Source organism: Panthera pardus, unplaced genomic scaffold, assembly GCF_024362965.1.
Source record: "Panthera pardus isolate Hobbes unplaced genomic scaffold, ASM2436296v1 HiC_scaffold_12, whole genome shotgun sequence".
In the NCBI taxonomy this organism is placed as follows: Eukaryota; Metazoa; Chordata; class Mammalia; order Carnivora; family Felidae; genus Panthera; species Panthera pardus.
The window spans coordinates 70,779,353-70,795,958 of record NW_026526677.1 but is presented as its reverse complement, the minus strand read 5'-3'; the positions used below and the strand labels follow the sequence as shown (position 1 = coordinate 70,795,958).

The following is a 16,606-nucleotide window of genomic DNA, read 5'->3' as shown; positions in this document are numbered from 1 at the left end:
CAAAGATGGACAGGGATGAGTATACAGATTGATAGATTTTGGGAAACTTGTCAGAATGGGGAGAGACAAAAGATGTAGGGTTGGTAAACATGTGCTTGGGTTATTATTTATCTAATATGACAATGAAAAATGCTAATGTTATTTATTATTATTATTATTATTATTATTATTATTATTATTTAGCAAAGTTAACTGAAAACAGTCCTGTGTTTTTCTCTCTCATCTGGTTAAGTTTTCTGTGGATTAAACCTCCCCAACTCTCCTTAACACATTCCAGAGATGTCCATGTTTACATTCAAGTAATAGACAATTCTTACAGTGTTATTCACCTATTTAGCTGTATTAACTTGTCAGAAAAACCTGTAAGTCCTTGGTGCTTTCCATGTTAGAAGAATTAAGCCTATTTCTGTCTATCCCTAAAACTGTGAAATGTTTTCAAATGTTTTATAAATCCTCACCTAAAATAAATTTCTAAATTTAAAACTGTGATTGCTGCATGTCAAAACTAAAAGAATAAACTTAGTCCAATTCTCCACTTTTAGACAGAAGAAAGCAAGACTCAAAAGATTTAAAACCCTTTTCCATTAAAAACCTTCTACTCCTTTCTTTCAAACCTTTTGTTTGAATAAGAAAAAATGAAGCAAGGGTTAAAGATAAGCGAAGGGGAAATTAGTACAGGGTGGCATATGTATTCTGACTGAGCACGTGAGAGTTTATCAGCAGCTACAGAAACCATTTTATCTTTTATAGGACCACCCCGGTATCTGTCAACTGTTCCTTTGAATCATTACCCCACCTTCTAGAGTGCCTCAACCCCTCTCACATGCCACAGTCCACCCCAAAGAATGATAGTATGTATTTCAGTGGTAGATGCTCTGGTTTCAAAAGAAAGGAAGTTAAAAATTATGCACCAAAAAATGAGAGATCTGGTCTTCTGGTTTTGTGAGATCTGCCAAACTGTTTAGCTTTTTGACTTTGAAGCTTTCTCTAATGGAAGACACATTTGTTAAATAACATAAATGTTTCTTGAGCTGTTATAGTTTCCCAAGGGATAAGTTGCAGAGAGAAGTAAATGCTCATGGTAACATTAGATTCTTAAGGTGTTGGAAGACAGGAAACTTTCCTTGTGTTTTTATATGATAAAAAATTGGGCAGATAAGGCTGTGTTATAATGAAAGTGCATGGACATTGGATGTTGACCTCAGTCAGATGCAACATCACCCCTGAGAAGCTGTGGGTTGTCTACAAGTTGATAATGTGCACATTGTTATATATATATATATATATATATATATATATATATATATATATATATATATATCAGGTTTTTACGGGGATTGTATCTTTTAAAAATTAATGCAAAATATGCGAAATAACAGATGCTCTTCTCTTCACAGAATTCAAATAACCAAATTTCAATTGGCTGCAATTTTGGTAAGTCTTTATGTAATGGAATTATCTTCCTAAATCTAAGTCAGAGACTTTCATCATTACAAAATACTCTTTCTTAATCATTCCAAGCCACATTTGATTAGCACAGAACAGTTAAACCAAGGCACACCCAGTGAAACAGAATGACATGCCCAAGGTCACCAGCTAGATAGCAGTTAGGTTTGGCCTGAAACCCAGTTTTCCTGACTCATGGGCAGAGAATGCCAACAGCTGCTTCTCAAAGATGGAGTGCAAGTCCTTGCTACCTTTTCTAATCAAAATAACCGTTCAAATGAGTTTCTTAATGTCATTGACAATCTGTGTTTCACCTCCATCTCAGTAGCACTACCTTTAGAGTTAGTTGCTAACAGACGTTTTTTTCTTTCTTTCTTTCTTTCTTTCTTTCTTTCTTTCTTTCTTTCTTTCTTTCTTTCTGTTTAATCCAAGTTAGTTAACATATAGTGTAATAATGGTTTCAGGGGTAGAATTTAGTGATTCATCACTTGCATATAACAGCCAGTGCTCATCCCAACAAGTGCCCTCCTTAATGCTCATCACCCATTTAGCCCATCCCCTTACCCAATACCCTCCAGCAACCCTCAGTTTATTCTCTATAGTTAAGAGTCTCTTATGGTTTGCCTCCCTCTCTGTTTTTATCTTATTTTCCTTTCCCTTCCCTAATGTTCATCTGATTTGCTTCTCAATTTCAACATATGAGGGAAATCATATGATATCTTTCTCTGACTTACTTATTTCACTTGGCATAATACATTCTAGTTCCATTCACATTGTTGCAAATGGCAAGGTTTCATTCTTTTTGGTTGCCAAGTAATATTCCATTATATATATATATATCTCCTTATATATATATATATACATATACATATGTATATATATGTACATATATACATATACATATATGTATATGTATATACATATATGTGTATATGTATATGTATGTATATACATACATGTGTATGTAATATATATGTATATATATTATATATATGTATATATATTATATATATTATATATATGTGTATATATATATAATATATACGCCACATCTTTATCCATCTATCAGTCAATGGACATTTGGGCTTTTTCCATAATCCAGCTATTGTTGATAGTGCTCCTATAAACATTGGGGTGCATGTGCTCTCTTTAAATCAGTGTTTTTGTGTCCTTTGGATAATACCTAGTAGTGCAATTTCTGGGTCATAGGGTAGCTTTATTTTTAATTTTTTGAGGAACCTCCATACAGTTTTTGAGGGTGGCTGCACCAGTTTGCATTCCACCAACAGTGTAAAAGTGTCCCCCTTTCTCCACATCCTTGCCAACATCTGTTGTTTCCTGAGTTGTTCATTTTAGCCATTCTGATTGGTGTGAGGTGGTATCTCATTGTGGTTTTGATTGGTATTTCCTGATAATGAGTGATGTTGAGCATCCTTTCATGTGCCACTGGTCCTCTGGATGTCTTCTTCGGAAAAGTGTCTGTTTATGTCTCTTGCCTATTTCTTCACTGGATTCTTTGTATTTCTGTATATGTCTTTACATAAATTTGCATCTTAATCAAAATAAGACCTCTTAATACATATATGTGAAAAAGAACCATGCATTTGAATATGAGACATAATGCTCATTTACATGTGTTTTGTGGCATTTTACCCCATAAAAGAACTTCATTTGGTCTGTATTTGGAAATCCTGTATATATACAGTTCATTTTATTATTGTTGGGTTTCTTTCATGTCACTCTTCTCAAAAGAACTGTAAATTCTTGAAGGCAGATAGGAAGTTTCTTGGACCAATGTTGTTCATATTGCTTTCCCCTTTCCTTCCCTCTAGCTTTCAGGAAACCTCCCACAATTGAGGGGGCTCCCTGCTATGATGTTCTCTCTGGGCTTTATCCAAATATGAATCCCTTTGTCACTCATATTTCTTTTTTCCTTTTAATGTTTATTTATTTATTTTGAGAGAGAGAGAGAGAGATAGCACAAGAGTGTGGGACAGGGCAGAGAAGGAGGGAGAGAGAGAATCCCAAGAAGGCTGTGCACTGTCAGTGCAGAGCCTAATACAGGGCTCAATCTCACAAATCGTGAGATCACAATCTGAAACAAAATCAAGAGTTGGATGCTTATCTGACTGAGCTACCTAGGCACCCCTTTCACTCCTATTTCTACTATTATTGTTAAAGAGGTTGTATGGAAAAAATAATTCTAACCAACTGTGAAGTTAGAAGTGATTTTTTAGGGGTGCCTGGGTGGCTAAGTCAGTTAAGGGTCCAATTCTTGATTCTGGCTAAGATCATGATCTCAGGTCATGAGATTGAGCCCCTAATCAGGGTCTGCACTGAGCGTGGAGCCTGCTTAAGATTCTCTGTCTCCCTGGAAATACAAGCTGGTGCAGCCAGTCTGGAAAACAGTATGGAGGTTTCTCAAAAAACTAAAAATAGAACTACCCTACGACCCAGCAATTGCACTATTAGGTATTTATCCAAGGGATACAGGTATGCAGTTTCGAAGGAACACATGCACCCCAATGTTTATAGCAGTACTATCAACAATAGCCAAAGTATGGAAAGAGCCCAAATGTCCATCAATAGATGAATGGATAAAGAAGATGTTTTTATTCACTAAGCTGTAGAGTTTTTTTAATTCTTTTGCCTCTATATATGGAATAATAAAATTATGGAATCTAAAGTAAATTAGAGTTTAGACAGCCAACTAGTCTTAAAAAAAACACTTCATAGAAAATGGAGCCCAGAGAAATTATGATAGCTAATTAGCGGCAGAAACTTCCCTAGATTGGCTGATAGTTTTGGTAAGGAAAAGTCTGAGTCACTATGTAGTCAACTTCCATTTTCCACTCAACTATGAATATCATGTACTCATTATAGTAATTCTTGCTAAAGCAGCATTAAGAATTAGTAGCAGTGGGGTGCCTGACTGGCTCACTTGGAAGAGCCCGACTCTTAATCTCAGGGTCATGAGTTGGGGCCTCACATTGGATGTAGGCATCACTAAAAAAAAAAAAATAGGCTTTTAAAAAAAAGAATTGTTAGCAATAAAATAATTAAAAAATAATAGTCATTGGGGTTTTGGGCAAACAATTCTCCACAGCATTTCTATACATTTGTTGTGGACTACCTTTTCAAGGTTGTTCCCACAGCGGAAAGCCATGAAAACCAGAAATCTGTCTCCCTACAGGTGAAATGACAGATTTGTTTACTGATCAGAATAAGAAAGGTGAGATCTTTCCCTCTTCTCCCAGGAGATATTTCAGGGTAATGAAGATAATACCTTTCTCTGGAGGGACATGAGACTGATTTCCCAGTAACCCTTATATAAAATGGGGATAACTTCTGAGAATTCCACAACTGTGATCTAGATCCAGAGGTGAGCAATAATATGAGAAAACATTTGTTATAATATACTTTATTTAATAATAATAAAAGAAGAAGGTGGCAATGAAGGGGAGGGCATCCCACTGCTACTAATTAAGACCTGAGCCAAAATTAAGAGTTGGATGCTTAACCAACTGAGCCACCCAGGCACCCCTACTTTAATGAATATCTTTATTCCTAACTTTTTTCTGTATTTCATATGATTTTTCATAGGATAGATATCCAGATGTGAGATTCTTGAGTCAAAGGCTAGCAATGTTGTTAGGTTTTTTTTTTTTTTTGAGATTCTTATTTCATATTACCAAAATGTTTTCTGAAATGTTAAACCAGTTTATGTTCTCACTAGCCATGTCTCAGTGTATTTTCATAACCATTATTTTTCACTTCTTCCCCATCACTCTTTGTATTTGCTTTTCTGAACCTCACACACCTCCTTAAATTCCTTCAGACTTTACATATGTTCTCCCTCTACTTAGAATGCTATGGGCATATACAACTCTTACCCTGCAGACCTCAGCTGAAATGTCATTTTCCTCAGAGAGTTCTTCCCTGCATTCCCAAGCTACCATACATCATCTTTATATCCAATACTTACTGTTGTGGTACTCATCCTCATGTGACTGTAATTATTCTTGGCTTACATTTAAGCTCTGTGAAATCAGGGGTCTCATTTGGCATGTTCTTCACCAACCCCTGGTGCTAGAACAAAGCTTGACACACAGTAAACACTTAATAAATACTAAGTGTTTATGAATGAATGAATAAATTAATTCACCTTTTTCAAAATTCATTAACAACAAAGTAAGGTCAGTAGGGCAATTACTACTAATATGACACGGGAGAAATCACAGGGATAGTTTGAATTGATCGCCTCAAACTCTGCAAGTGAGTTAATAGCAGTGATACAGTTATAACCTGGCTTTACTGGTCCTCAGAAGACACTTTTTTTTTTTTTAATATAGTCAATACTTTGGTAAAATTTTGAATATTTTTGTTATTAAAAATAACATATTCATTCAAATTGGATTATCAGTTAGAGATAACCTTAGTGGGGCTCCTGGGAGGCTCAGTCGGTTAAGCAGCCAATTTCGGCTCAGGTCATGATCTCATGAGTTCGAGCCCAGTGTCGGGCTCTGTGCTGACAGCTCAGAGCCTGGATCCTGCTTCAGGTTCTGTATCTCGCTCTCTCTCTGCCCCTCCCCTGCTCATGCTCAGTCTCTCTCTGTCTCAAAAATAAATAAAACATTAAAAAAAATTTTTTAAAAAAGAGATAATCTTAGTGATTCTCTAAATAGATCATTTTCTCTGTCTGTAGAGATATAATAAATACCTCTAAATCAAGTATTTCCTGTTAACAGATTCAGTTGAACCAAATTAGGAATGATATGAAGTTGTTTTTATGGTCTTTTTCAACATGGAGTCTTGCTGCACTTCACATTGTACAGAAAATGAATTTTTTTTTGAGAGAGAGAGAAAGAGAGAAAACAAGCTGGGGAGAGGGAAAAAGGGAGAGCAAGAGAGAGAGAGAATCTTAAGTAGGTTTAATACTCAGCATGGAGCCCAATGTAGGGCTCGATCCCAGGACTCTGGGATAATGACCTGAGTGGAAATCAAGAGTTAGATGCTCAACTGACTGAGCTGCCCAGGTACCCCAAAAATGAAATACTTTTGTTTTGACTTTCAGACATGTCATGTGAATGATGAGCAGATGAGTTTTTTTTATTAGCTCTTGCATTTATGCAACAGGTCTGTTGCCTAAACATAAATTTTTCAAAAAACATCAATAAAGAAATTCAAACATGTCACAATAATTCCTATTTATTCATGTTCTAAGCAACTAGAAAAGTCAAACTGTGGTAATGTGTCTGTATCCTTTTTTTAACTGAGTTTTTTAATGTTTATTTATTTTTGAGAGAGAGAGCATGAGCTGGAAAGGCGCAGAGAGAGGGAGACAGGGAATCTGAAGCAGGCTCCAGGCCAAGCTGTCAGCACAGAGCCCGACACGGGGCTCGAACTCGTGAACTGAGAGGACATGACCTGAGCTGAAGTCAGAGGCTCAACCGACTGAGCCACTCAGATGCCCCTGTATCCTTTTATAAGGAGAGGCCAATGATAAATAAGTTTATGTAAGAAATTTATTTTAATGTTTATTTATTTTTGAGAGAGAGAGAAAGAGAGAGAGAGAGGACATGAGCAGGGGAGGGCTAGAGACAGAGGGAGGCAGAAGATCTGGAGCGGGCTCTGTGCTGACAGCAGAGAGCCTGATGCAGGGCTCAAACTCACGAATGGTGAGATCATAACCTGAGTCAAAATCAGATGCTTAACCAACTGAGCCACCAGGCACCCCAGGAAATTCATTTTTTAAAGCAATTCTCAGTATGTGCCATATTGTGGTGTAATGGTATAATGGAACTGACTAGGTTCAAGATATTACTCAATCTGTATATCATAAAACCATGAAATATGAACCAATGCTTATAGTAATGTCCATCAAGAGTAGCCATGCTCTAATTTCAGAGCCTTCAGTTTTCTAGAGGATTTGGGGACTATCCAGGTTTCTGATCAGTTTCCCAAAGATCTGAGAGTCTTTGCCCCGAGCCCAAGAAATGGAACACCAACTTGCATATGGTGTTGGAAGAGGAAGCCACTGTTTATCATAACCTAGGGATAGGTGAAGCAAAAATCCACTCATTAAAGTTTAGACTCAAAATTTCTTCTTCCTGATTTTCTTTTTTTAAAAAAAAAAAATTTTTTTTTTTAACGTTTTTATTTATTTTTGAGACAGAGAGAGACAGAGCATGAACAGGGGAGGGTCAGAGAGAGGGAGACACAGAATCTGAAACAGGCTCCAGGCTCTGAGCTGTCAGCACAGAGCCTGACGCGGGGCTCGAACTCACGGAAAGCGAGATCATGACCTGAGCTGAAGTCAGCCGCTTAACTGACTGAGCCACCCAGGCGCCCCAGCTTCTTCCTGATTTTCAAAATGTTATCTTTCTTGATCCTCTTTGTGATTCTCTTAATTTTTCCTTCATGAACTTTTTTCTTGAGCTTATTCCTTAAATTTTGGTGATTATTATAACAGCTGTCTTCAGCCTTTCTCTGCTCACTATCCGTGCCCACACTGTAGTCTATGGACTTGCTTTGGGTGATCTTCTCTACTCCTTTAATGTCAACTTTTATTTGTCTTTCTTCCCAAAACACCTACTCCACCATCATTTCTTCTTGCTTAGTGACTGCAGCACTAGTACTATGCTGAACAAATATTTATTAAACAAATGCAATTTTTGTGGTTAAGTATTATACTTCTACAATCTATGGATAACCATTTCTTCAGAATTTCTTCTTAATCTTCATACAAGTAAGGCAATGGGTATAGTGGGGGGAAAATGAGTGGTGGGATTCAGGCATACTTTGGGAATCAGCCCAACTTTCTAATTAAGCCACTTATTAACATGCATGGCATTTGTCAAGATACCTAATCTCTGTGCTCTAAACACTCTTTCATTTCTAAAATGAAGTGAATAATGCCTACCCTATAGTGCTGCTATAGGGATTAAACAGTATGCATATGTACATAGTGTCTAACGTAGTAGACATTCAATAAATGGTCGTCATTATCATAAAAAGGAATTATACCTGCACATTTTGCCTCTTTCCATGATCTCACTTTCTCACTTTTAATTAAATTTCTCTGTCCCTCTTAATCTACTACTAATAACTCTTATCAATATTCTGTACACTACATGGGTGAGAAGGCCTGTTAAAATCATAAAAGTCAGGAAGGAAAAAATATAAATTAAAAACCTAAAGCATCCAACAACAGTGTGAATTTGCATCCCAAGCATTCTCTCCCTCAACACTCAAAGTTAACTGAGTCTTGGAGCACAGCAATATGCAGGACTGGCAAACTACCAAGTTTTGGAAGGTACTTTTGAGGATGCAGGTTTAGGTAGAATTTCCAGGGGAGAGAGCTATTGTGGGACATCTATGAATAGGTAAAAAGAATATGTTCCAAAGAGATATATTTACATGGAAATGTATCAGATTACAAAGCAATTAGAATATTAAAAAATAAGCAGAGGGGTGCTTTGGTGGTTCAGTCGGTTAAGCATCCAGCTCTTGGTTTTAGCTCAGGTCATGATGTCACGGTTCATGAGATCGAGCTCTCAGTTGGTATACGTGCTGACAGTGTGGAGTCTACTTGGGATTTTATCTCTCCTCTCTCTCTGCCCCTCACCTGCTCACACTCTCTCTCTCGCAAAATAAATAAACATTAAAAAAAAAAAAGAAATAGATAACTAAGAACTTTATTAGAATTAGGTTACATTAAAATATTTCAACCACTCTTTCAGAATTGAAAGATACAATAGACAAAAAATAAAATAACTATAGTCACAGAAAGACTTAATTCAATCACTTTGTATATCAGTTGCCTTGAGTAAAGAAAATGTAATATTATATGTTGCTTTTATAGACCTGCCATAAATTTTGCTACAAAGAAAGTAATAAAATTTTAAGTGCTGATATTTTACAGAATATAATCTAAGAAAATAAGTTAAATTAAAACTTAACTAGTTAAAATAAGAGACTCCTAGATAACCTATGGAGGCAATTGGAATCTAAATCTAAATTAAAAACGTTTTAAATGACAAGGGGAAAAAAAGGATTTCACACTGTTCATACTGTAACTTGTGAGATACAGTCAGTTCGTCTCAGAAAAGAAGTGTGGGCCTAAATACCTTTATTATTAAAGGAAAGAGTGAAAATGAGCTGCTAAGTATTCATGCTAATTAATTAAGGAAAGAAAGATAAAATGAACCAAATGAAAGAGAACTTACTACAAATAAAAGATGAAATTAGTTCATTAAAAAATGTGAAAATTATCACAGGAAACCACACTAAAATGGAGTCAGGAAGTTTTTGCTGTAGCTTGTTTGTCCCAGACTGCAATTCTCTGCTATTCCCCAAAACGACCATTTTCACTCGTAAAATAACTGGTAGTTTTATTTTAGGGTTTATATTGGTGATCAAATGTGGGATCCAGAGCAAACCTCCAAAGACCCCCAGGCTGGAGAGCCAACATCAGACAATGCCCACAGAGCCGATGGGGCTCACTGCTTTCTCACTGACCCATGAGTTGGAAGGTAAGTTTTCTCCTGGGTTTTGAGCTCCATGCTTTGTGTTTGAGCTCTTCAGGCTTTGTTTGGGATCTTTGTTTTTGTTTTCGTTTTTATCTCAGAGTAATAGTTTGGCCTCTCATACAACTCCTTTTCAGAATTGGATTGTTCCTGATGGAACCATGCTGGCCTTTGGTCTGACTCGTTTTCAGAATCAGACTGTTCTTGTTGGACTGGTGCCACGAGGAAATGTGCAGGCCTCCAATCCCACTGTTTGGGATCAGACTCTTCTGGTTGGAACTGTACCTGTTGGAATTGTGCTAGCCCTCAGTCAACCTGTTTGGGATCAGACTCTTCCTGCTGAAACTGTGCTAGCATTCTGTCGGACTCCTTTTAGGAACTGGCCCGCCAGCCTTTGGTCCAATTTCTTCCGAACCGGGCAATTCCTACTGGAACTGTTCCGGCTTTTGGTCTGATTCCTACTGGAACCAGGCCATTGCTTTTGAAACTGGTATTTAGAAATGTTTCTGTTTTCTCTAGAAAAAGTTTTAAGAAATGGGATCCCAATCACCAAATGCTTTGAGGGTGCCCCCCTCACTTGGACTTGGGCCGGTTTTATGTTTAAAAACTATGGTCCCTCCTCATGTGCATTTCTCACTAAGTAGTCTGAGTTGTCCAAAAGTAATTTAGAACTTCAATGGCCATTGTGGGGGAACTTTACCTCTCCCCAAACTTATTCTACTCAAAATTAAATTAGAAAGTTGTGGTTCCAAAGGAAAAAAAGAAAAAGAAAAAACATCTGAACAGGATGCATATTTTTAAATGGTACCTTGAAACTTCCAGATGTTTTCAGGACTCTAAGTTTGCGTCTTTGCAAAATACCATTTCTAAATTAACTGGGGCAAACCACGGAAAGAAGTCAAAATGGCTTCTGAGGCCTCTTGATCCCCACCCCAACTTTTTTGTCTGCAGACACATGGCAGCCATCTTATGCTCAGGCCTCACCTTTAGCACTATTTTCCTCTATTCTCTCTGCTGAACTTCCCTTTTCCTCTGAATCTCTCCCGCTCACTCCTCTTCTGAAACTATTGAAACTTGCCTCTTTAAAGTTAAATCTTCAGAAGATCTAAATACACCTCAAATTTCTTATGTTCCCTGAACTAAGGCTAAAATGCAAGTCATAGTTAAGGAGTTGCTTAAAGTGACTGAGGACCCACATAAGTTTGCAGAAGAATGTAGCATAGCTATTGAAATTTACCAATCTAGTTTCTCAGGTTTATATCAATTAGTCCACATACCTGTTGGTGAGGATCAGGCCAAGCCTTGGATGAAACTAGTCAGAAGGGAACATCCTGAAGGGGATTTAGAGAAACAGACTCCTGACTTTGGGGCAACATGATAGAAAATTCATTGGAAATCTCCACTGGGCTATTATAATAGCTTTTCCTAGGCCTGTTGATAGGAACAAAATTCAAGCTTCACACAGAAGTCTTGTGAACCTGTCTATTTATGACTATTACAATCAACTCCAAATTATCTTTTAAGAATATTCTTGTCTTCTTTTGGATATTGAATCTACCTGGTAGCATATAATTCTGCTTATTGATGAGCTAAACTGGAATCTTTCTCTCTTAGTCAAAAGGACCAGAATGTAATAGGAAACTGCCCACTCCAGATTTACTTAACATGGCAAACCAATTTACTTGCATCCTAGATGAGCTACCTAAAAGAAAGACCACTAAAATTCTTTTTTCAACTTTGGCAAATGGATGCCCCTAAATAAATCTCAAAACCTTCTAGTTTCTGTTATTATTCCAAACAGCCAGGGCATTAGAAAAATAATTGTTACAAATTTCAGCACTCCACGCACCTTCTAACCAGCCTTTCTAGTGTCCTCCTAATTCCCAGTGATGGAACTCTGAGGAACTGGTCTCAGGAATCCCTCTGGGAACTGAGGAACTCTTCCCAGTTCTCCCTATTAATCAGCTTGGAGAAACAACTCTCCAGATTGGGAATGAAATCTTTGCCCGTATTGACACCAGAACTACACTCTCAGTCGTAACCCCACTGCTATAAAGCAGCCCCTGCCTTGGAGTATGAAAAAACAGTTCAAAAGTAGAGTCTAATAAATGTCAACAGGTCTCTGGACCTATTCCCTTTGTCTAGGCCTTTTGAGACATACCCTTTTCCTCCTTAGTTCCTCAATTTATTGGGCTGAGATTTCTTAGAAAACTATCTTGCCAGAATTTCTCCCAAAAGAGGAAAATAATTCTATAATTTGACAGTAGTAATCAAAATAGCCAACCAGGGGAATTAAATGACCATTAAACATCTTTCTATGCTGTGTCTCTGATGGCATCATAGTTGAGACCAGGGACAATGATCATTTGTTCCTATTGGATCAGCTACTAGCCTCTTTGAGGGCAAAATCTTCAGTTGATGTCAGCAGAATCCACAGTGCACCTCCCATCAATATTCAAATAGATCCCTCCAAATCTCATTCCACAATTAATACCCTATAAATAAAGAAGCCCTTCAGGGCATCAAATCCATAATAAAAGATTATGAAGTCCAGGGCCTCAACATCCCCTGCACTAGGCCCTCTAACCCCTATTTTACCTATGAGAAAACTGAACGACTGAGGGTGAAGGTTTGTCCAGGATCTTTGAGCAATAAATAACACTGTTATCCCTAGGCACCCTATTGTTCCTAACCCCCATGTGCTACTAACATCCATTTCCACTGAAAGCAAATTTATCACTATAATTGATCAATGCAGTGCAGTTTTAGTATTTCAGCTAAGAAGGATAGCCAATATCTTTTTGCTTTCACTTGGGAAGAACAAAAATACACCTGAACAGTAAATAATGCCCCAGGGTTACAGAGAGAGTCCCTCTTACTTTTCACAAACCATAAAAGCTGATTTGGATGATATAAAGCTTTCTATAGTCTCTACCTTGCTCTAATACATAGATGATTTGCTTCCCTACTCCTATTTTCAAACTTCTTCATAGGAAGACCGCATCTACCTTTTGGCCTTAAAGGGACATAAAGTGTCCAAAGAAAAATTACAGTTTGCTCAAACTCAGTTTAGATACTTAAGGCATCTGATCTCAAAACAAGGACTACATTCTATCTAGACAAAACCCCTCGTGACTGCTTAATGCTGACAGATTATCTTTTGACTTCCTGTGACAATTTACAGGAAACTCCTCTAGCCAATGCAAATCTTTCATGTTTTACCGATGGTTCTTATTTAAAGGATAAAATATTTCTGTGGTAAATATTATACTGGGTATGCTACTGCAACTCTTTTGAAGTCATTGAAACAGCTCCTTTACCTTTGGCTACTTCAGCCCAAATGGCTGAATTATACACCCAAGGGTAAAATAGATAACATTTATACTGATAGTTGGTATGCCTTAGGGGTAGCTCCTGGCTTTGGAGTATTATGGAAATAGTGAGATGTCCTTATCTCCAAAGAAAGATAAAATTGAAAATGACTCCTATATCCAAAATACATTAGATGCCATCTTCTTGTTGGCTTCCCTGATTATTAAGGTTCCCAGGCATTCCCTGGAAGATGAAGTAATCCACCTTAGTAATATTTCCATCAAAAATGCTGCTGTTAAGGAAACCAATAGTCAACTTCTGTCATGGCCCAAAGGAATCTTCTCCCAAATGAGAATTTGGAAAAATTGACAAGAGACATTGAGCAATTGGCCCCAGAGAGGGAGAAACAATATTGGAAATCTACTAACTGTTGTCTCAATAATAAAGGAGAGAACTTAGGTTTGGACAAAATAACAATCCAGCCCTATCAGAAATTCTAAAACTTCCACTACTTACCACTGTGCATACATTAAGCCATTGTTCTACTGACAAAATGATAGTGTTTATAAACCATTATTGGTGAGGAAATACCAAGAAGGCCACAAAAAGTTCCTATCTTGCTTGTCCCACTTGATCAGAATACAATCCTGGGAAACCTGTCTGTACCACTTGTGGACATTTTAAATTAAATAATGGATCATTTGAGGTTTGGTAAATGGATTTCATATACCTCTCCCCATATGATAGATATAAATATGTTTTAGTCATGGTTTGTGTTTTCACTGGACTAAAGCTTTCCCTTATAGACAGATCAACACTTCTGTGGCAAATTGTAGCATTCATGATCTAGAATCTGAGCCCTTATATATCATGTGCCCTGCTTTTTATGCATGTTTGTAAAGAGCTGGTAAGTTTGGTAAGAGATCTGGAAGTCGACACACCAGGAAGTGAACCCAGATTACCTTTGCTTGGCAGGGTGTGAAAGAGAAGGAGAAGGAGAGGGCAGAAAGGGGGCAGGGAACTTTGTGTAGTATCATGGCAAAATGTACTTGGTATAATTTTATATCTAATCATATAATAATATACATATGGTTAAATATTAGGGACAAAAACAAGCAGTAGAAGGCAAAATATGCCTCTTTGGCATATTGATTATCTTAAGCTGGTTATTTTTAAGAAATGTCAGACACATGAAGCTCTGAAAACTGGGTAGATGTTAGAAGAGACATTTACATTTGTAAAGGGAATTCCCATTTGTAAGGGTGTCACCTTCACTGCACCAGGAAGAAAGGAAATGACTATATCTCTAGAAACTGTTATCAGTGGAGAAGGCAGAGACTTAAATCTGCACAACAACCTTACTCTTGTTTACTGTGCTTCTCCTGGTAACCTCCTATGTGTGATAATGATGTGATGTGGGGTCCTGGAGCAAAAGGTGAAGAAAGGATTTTTGAGAAGGATTTGGTGCAGAAATGTGGTTTTATTAAAGCACAGGGACAGGACCTGTGGGCACAAAGAACTACCCTGGGATTGTGAGGAGGGACTGATGATACACTTTTTAATTAGTGGAGGTTAGGGATAGCAGAAGTGACTAAGGAATTTGGAAGTGAGGCTTCCAGCACCTTGAGGGGCTAGCTGCTGTTAGGATAAGGTCATTTATTACTGTCTAGGAAAACATCAGTCTGAGACCCTTCAGATGTATATCAGGGAACCATATGTTTGAAGGATGATTGCTAACATATATCTTGGGAAGGGGGTTTGAGATATGGAGATATATGGAGAAGATATAATGATGTATGGAATCTTCCCTTTTTTGGTAACTGTGCCTAATTGTAAGTAGCGCATGGGTATATTAAAGCCTATGTCACCTGATGGGTCTGTTTGTATTCAGCCAGGTGGTCACTGCGGCCCTTTCTACATTCCATTACTCAAACCTGTTTCTCTAAAGTGGCCTCTACACAATCAGGCTAAGGTTGCTTTTTGCCTCTAGCAAAGTCTTGATGTTAAAGCAGTTAAGTTCCTAGAGGAAGGTCACTCTGACAGTCTCAAGTACTTGTCAATGGGCTGCAAGTTGTAAGGAAATTCAATTTTTTTTGACATTTCTTTTGCGTTTCTTTTTGATATCACTATCACTGACTCCCCACTGTGAATATCTTCTTTTGTCTTTAGCTAAAGATGGTATTTAAGGTGATGGCTTTGGCCATTTTGGAGAGTTACTCAATTTTCCTGATATTATGAAACTCAAAATTGTCTGGGCACGCAGGGCACTGTAAGCCAATGTCTGAGACAACAGTTTTGAAACAAAGAAAGCTTTATTATCAAAACAACAGTCCAACAAGAAGCAGGGGGATCATTCCCAAAGCTGCCTTGCCCCTTGAGCCTAGGGACAGCTTATATATGTTTGCAAAGGAGGTGAATACATGAGGAAGGGTGAAGGGTTTCTTGAAACCTTGGGGCGGGGAGTTGAAATAATCTGGAGGTATGCATTCTTCTGTTAGGGAAAAATCCCTTATATGACTGCTGACAGGACTGATAAGGGAATTTCAGTCCCTGCCTGAAAACTTCCCTTCCAGGTTCTTGTTCCCACCCTGCTGCCTCAGGCACCAAATTACTACTAATTAGGAATGCGGAAGTAATAGAATATAAATTGTCCCCTCTGTTGATTCTCTGAGCTCAGATCTCTGGAGAATGATCTCCTCCGGGCCCACTGGTGTAAAATAAACCTCCTGCCTTCCAACATCTCCAAGTGCCATGTGGTTCTTCTGCTGGGTAATCCAGACTAGTTTCCGTAACACTTCCAGTGAGGTGCCTTTTGAGACCTGGTATATCAGGTGTGTCAGGTAATTTCAAAGCAAATGCTACCATCGGGTCCCCATTAGGTTTCTCTAATCAGTGGGTACATGTGGAGTAGGAGTGGAAAAGGCAAAATGAACAATTGATAAGAGGTGCATAAAACATAATTAAGTAGAGAACAAAACAAAATGTGGATCTAAGTTAATAATGCAACTAATACAACTATAATTCACAGAAAAGCCACCCAAACTGAGGTGGGATGTGTCTTCCCGCTCGCAGGAGGACCTGGATCCTGTGAGTGGAGGTGAATCCCAGATGGGCCACCAAATTATTAGAAATAAGCCACTGACCCAATCAAAGCAGTCAGAAGATCAAGCTGATTTATGCATTCCTCTTTTCAAACACTTAGTACCCTTAGAACCCTTAGAATTCAAAAATAAATCTATTAATAATAGATATATAATTAAATATATAAATAACTTTAATGTGGATACAATGAAGGTAACAGAACTCTGAGGAAAGAGGAC

General features: G+C 37.7%; 1 long non-coding RNA gene across 1 annotated transcript; it reads left to right on the top strand.

Moving 5' to 3' along the window:
- The first annotated feature begins 1,394 nt into the window (after positions 1-1,394).
- On the top strand, positions 1,395-15,422 carry LOC109267325 (uncharacterized). Its single transcript, XR_002080032.2, has 3 exons — positions 1,395-1,434; positions 9,849-9,980; positions 15,178-15,422. It is a non-coding gene; the product is annotated as an uncharacterized LOC109267325 (long non-coding RNA).
- The last annotated feature ends 1,184 nt before the right edge of the window (positions 15,423-16,606 follow it).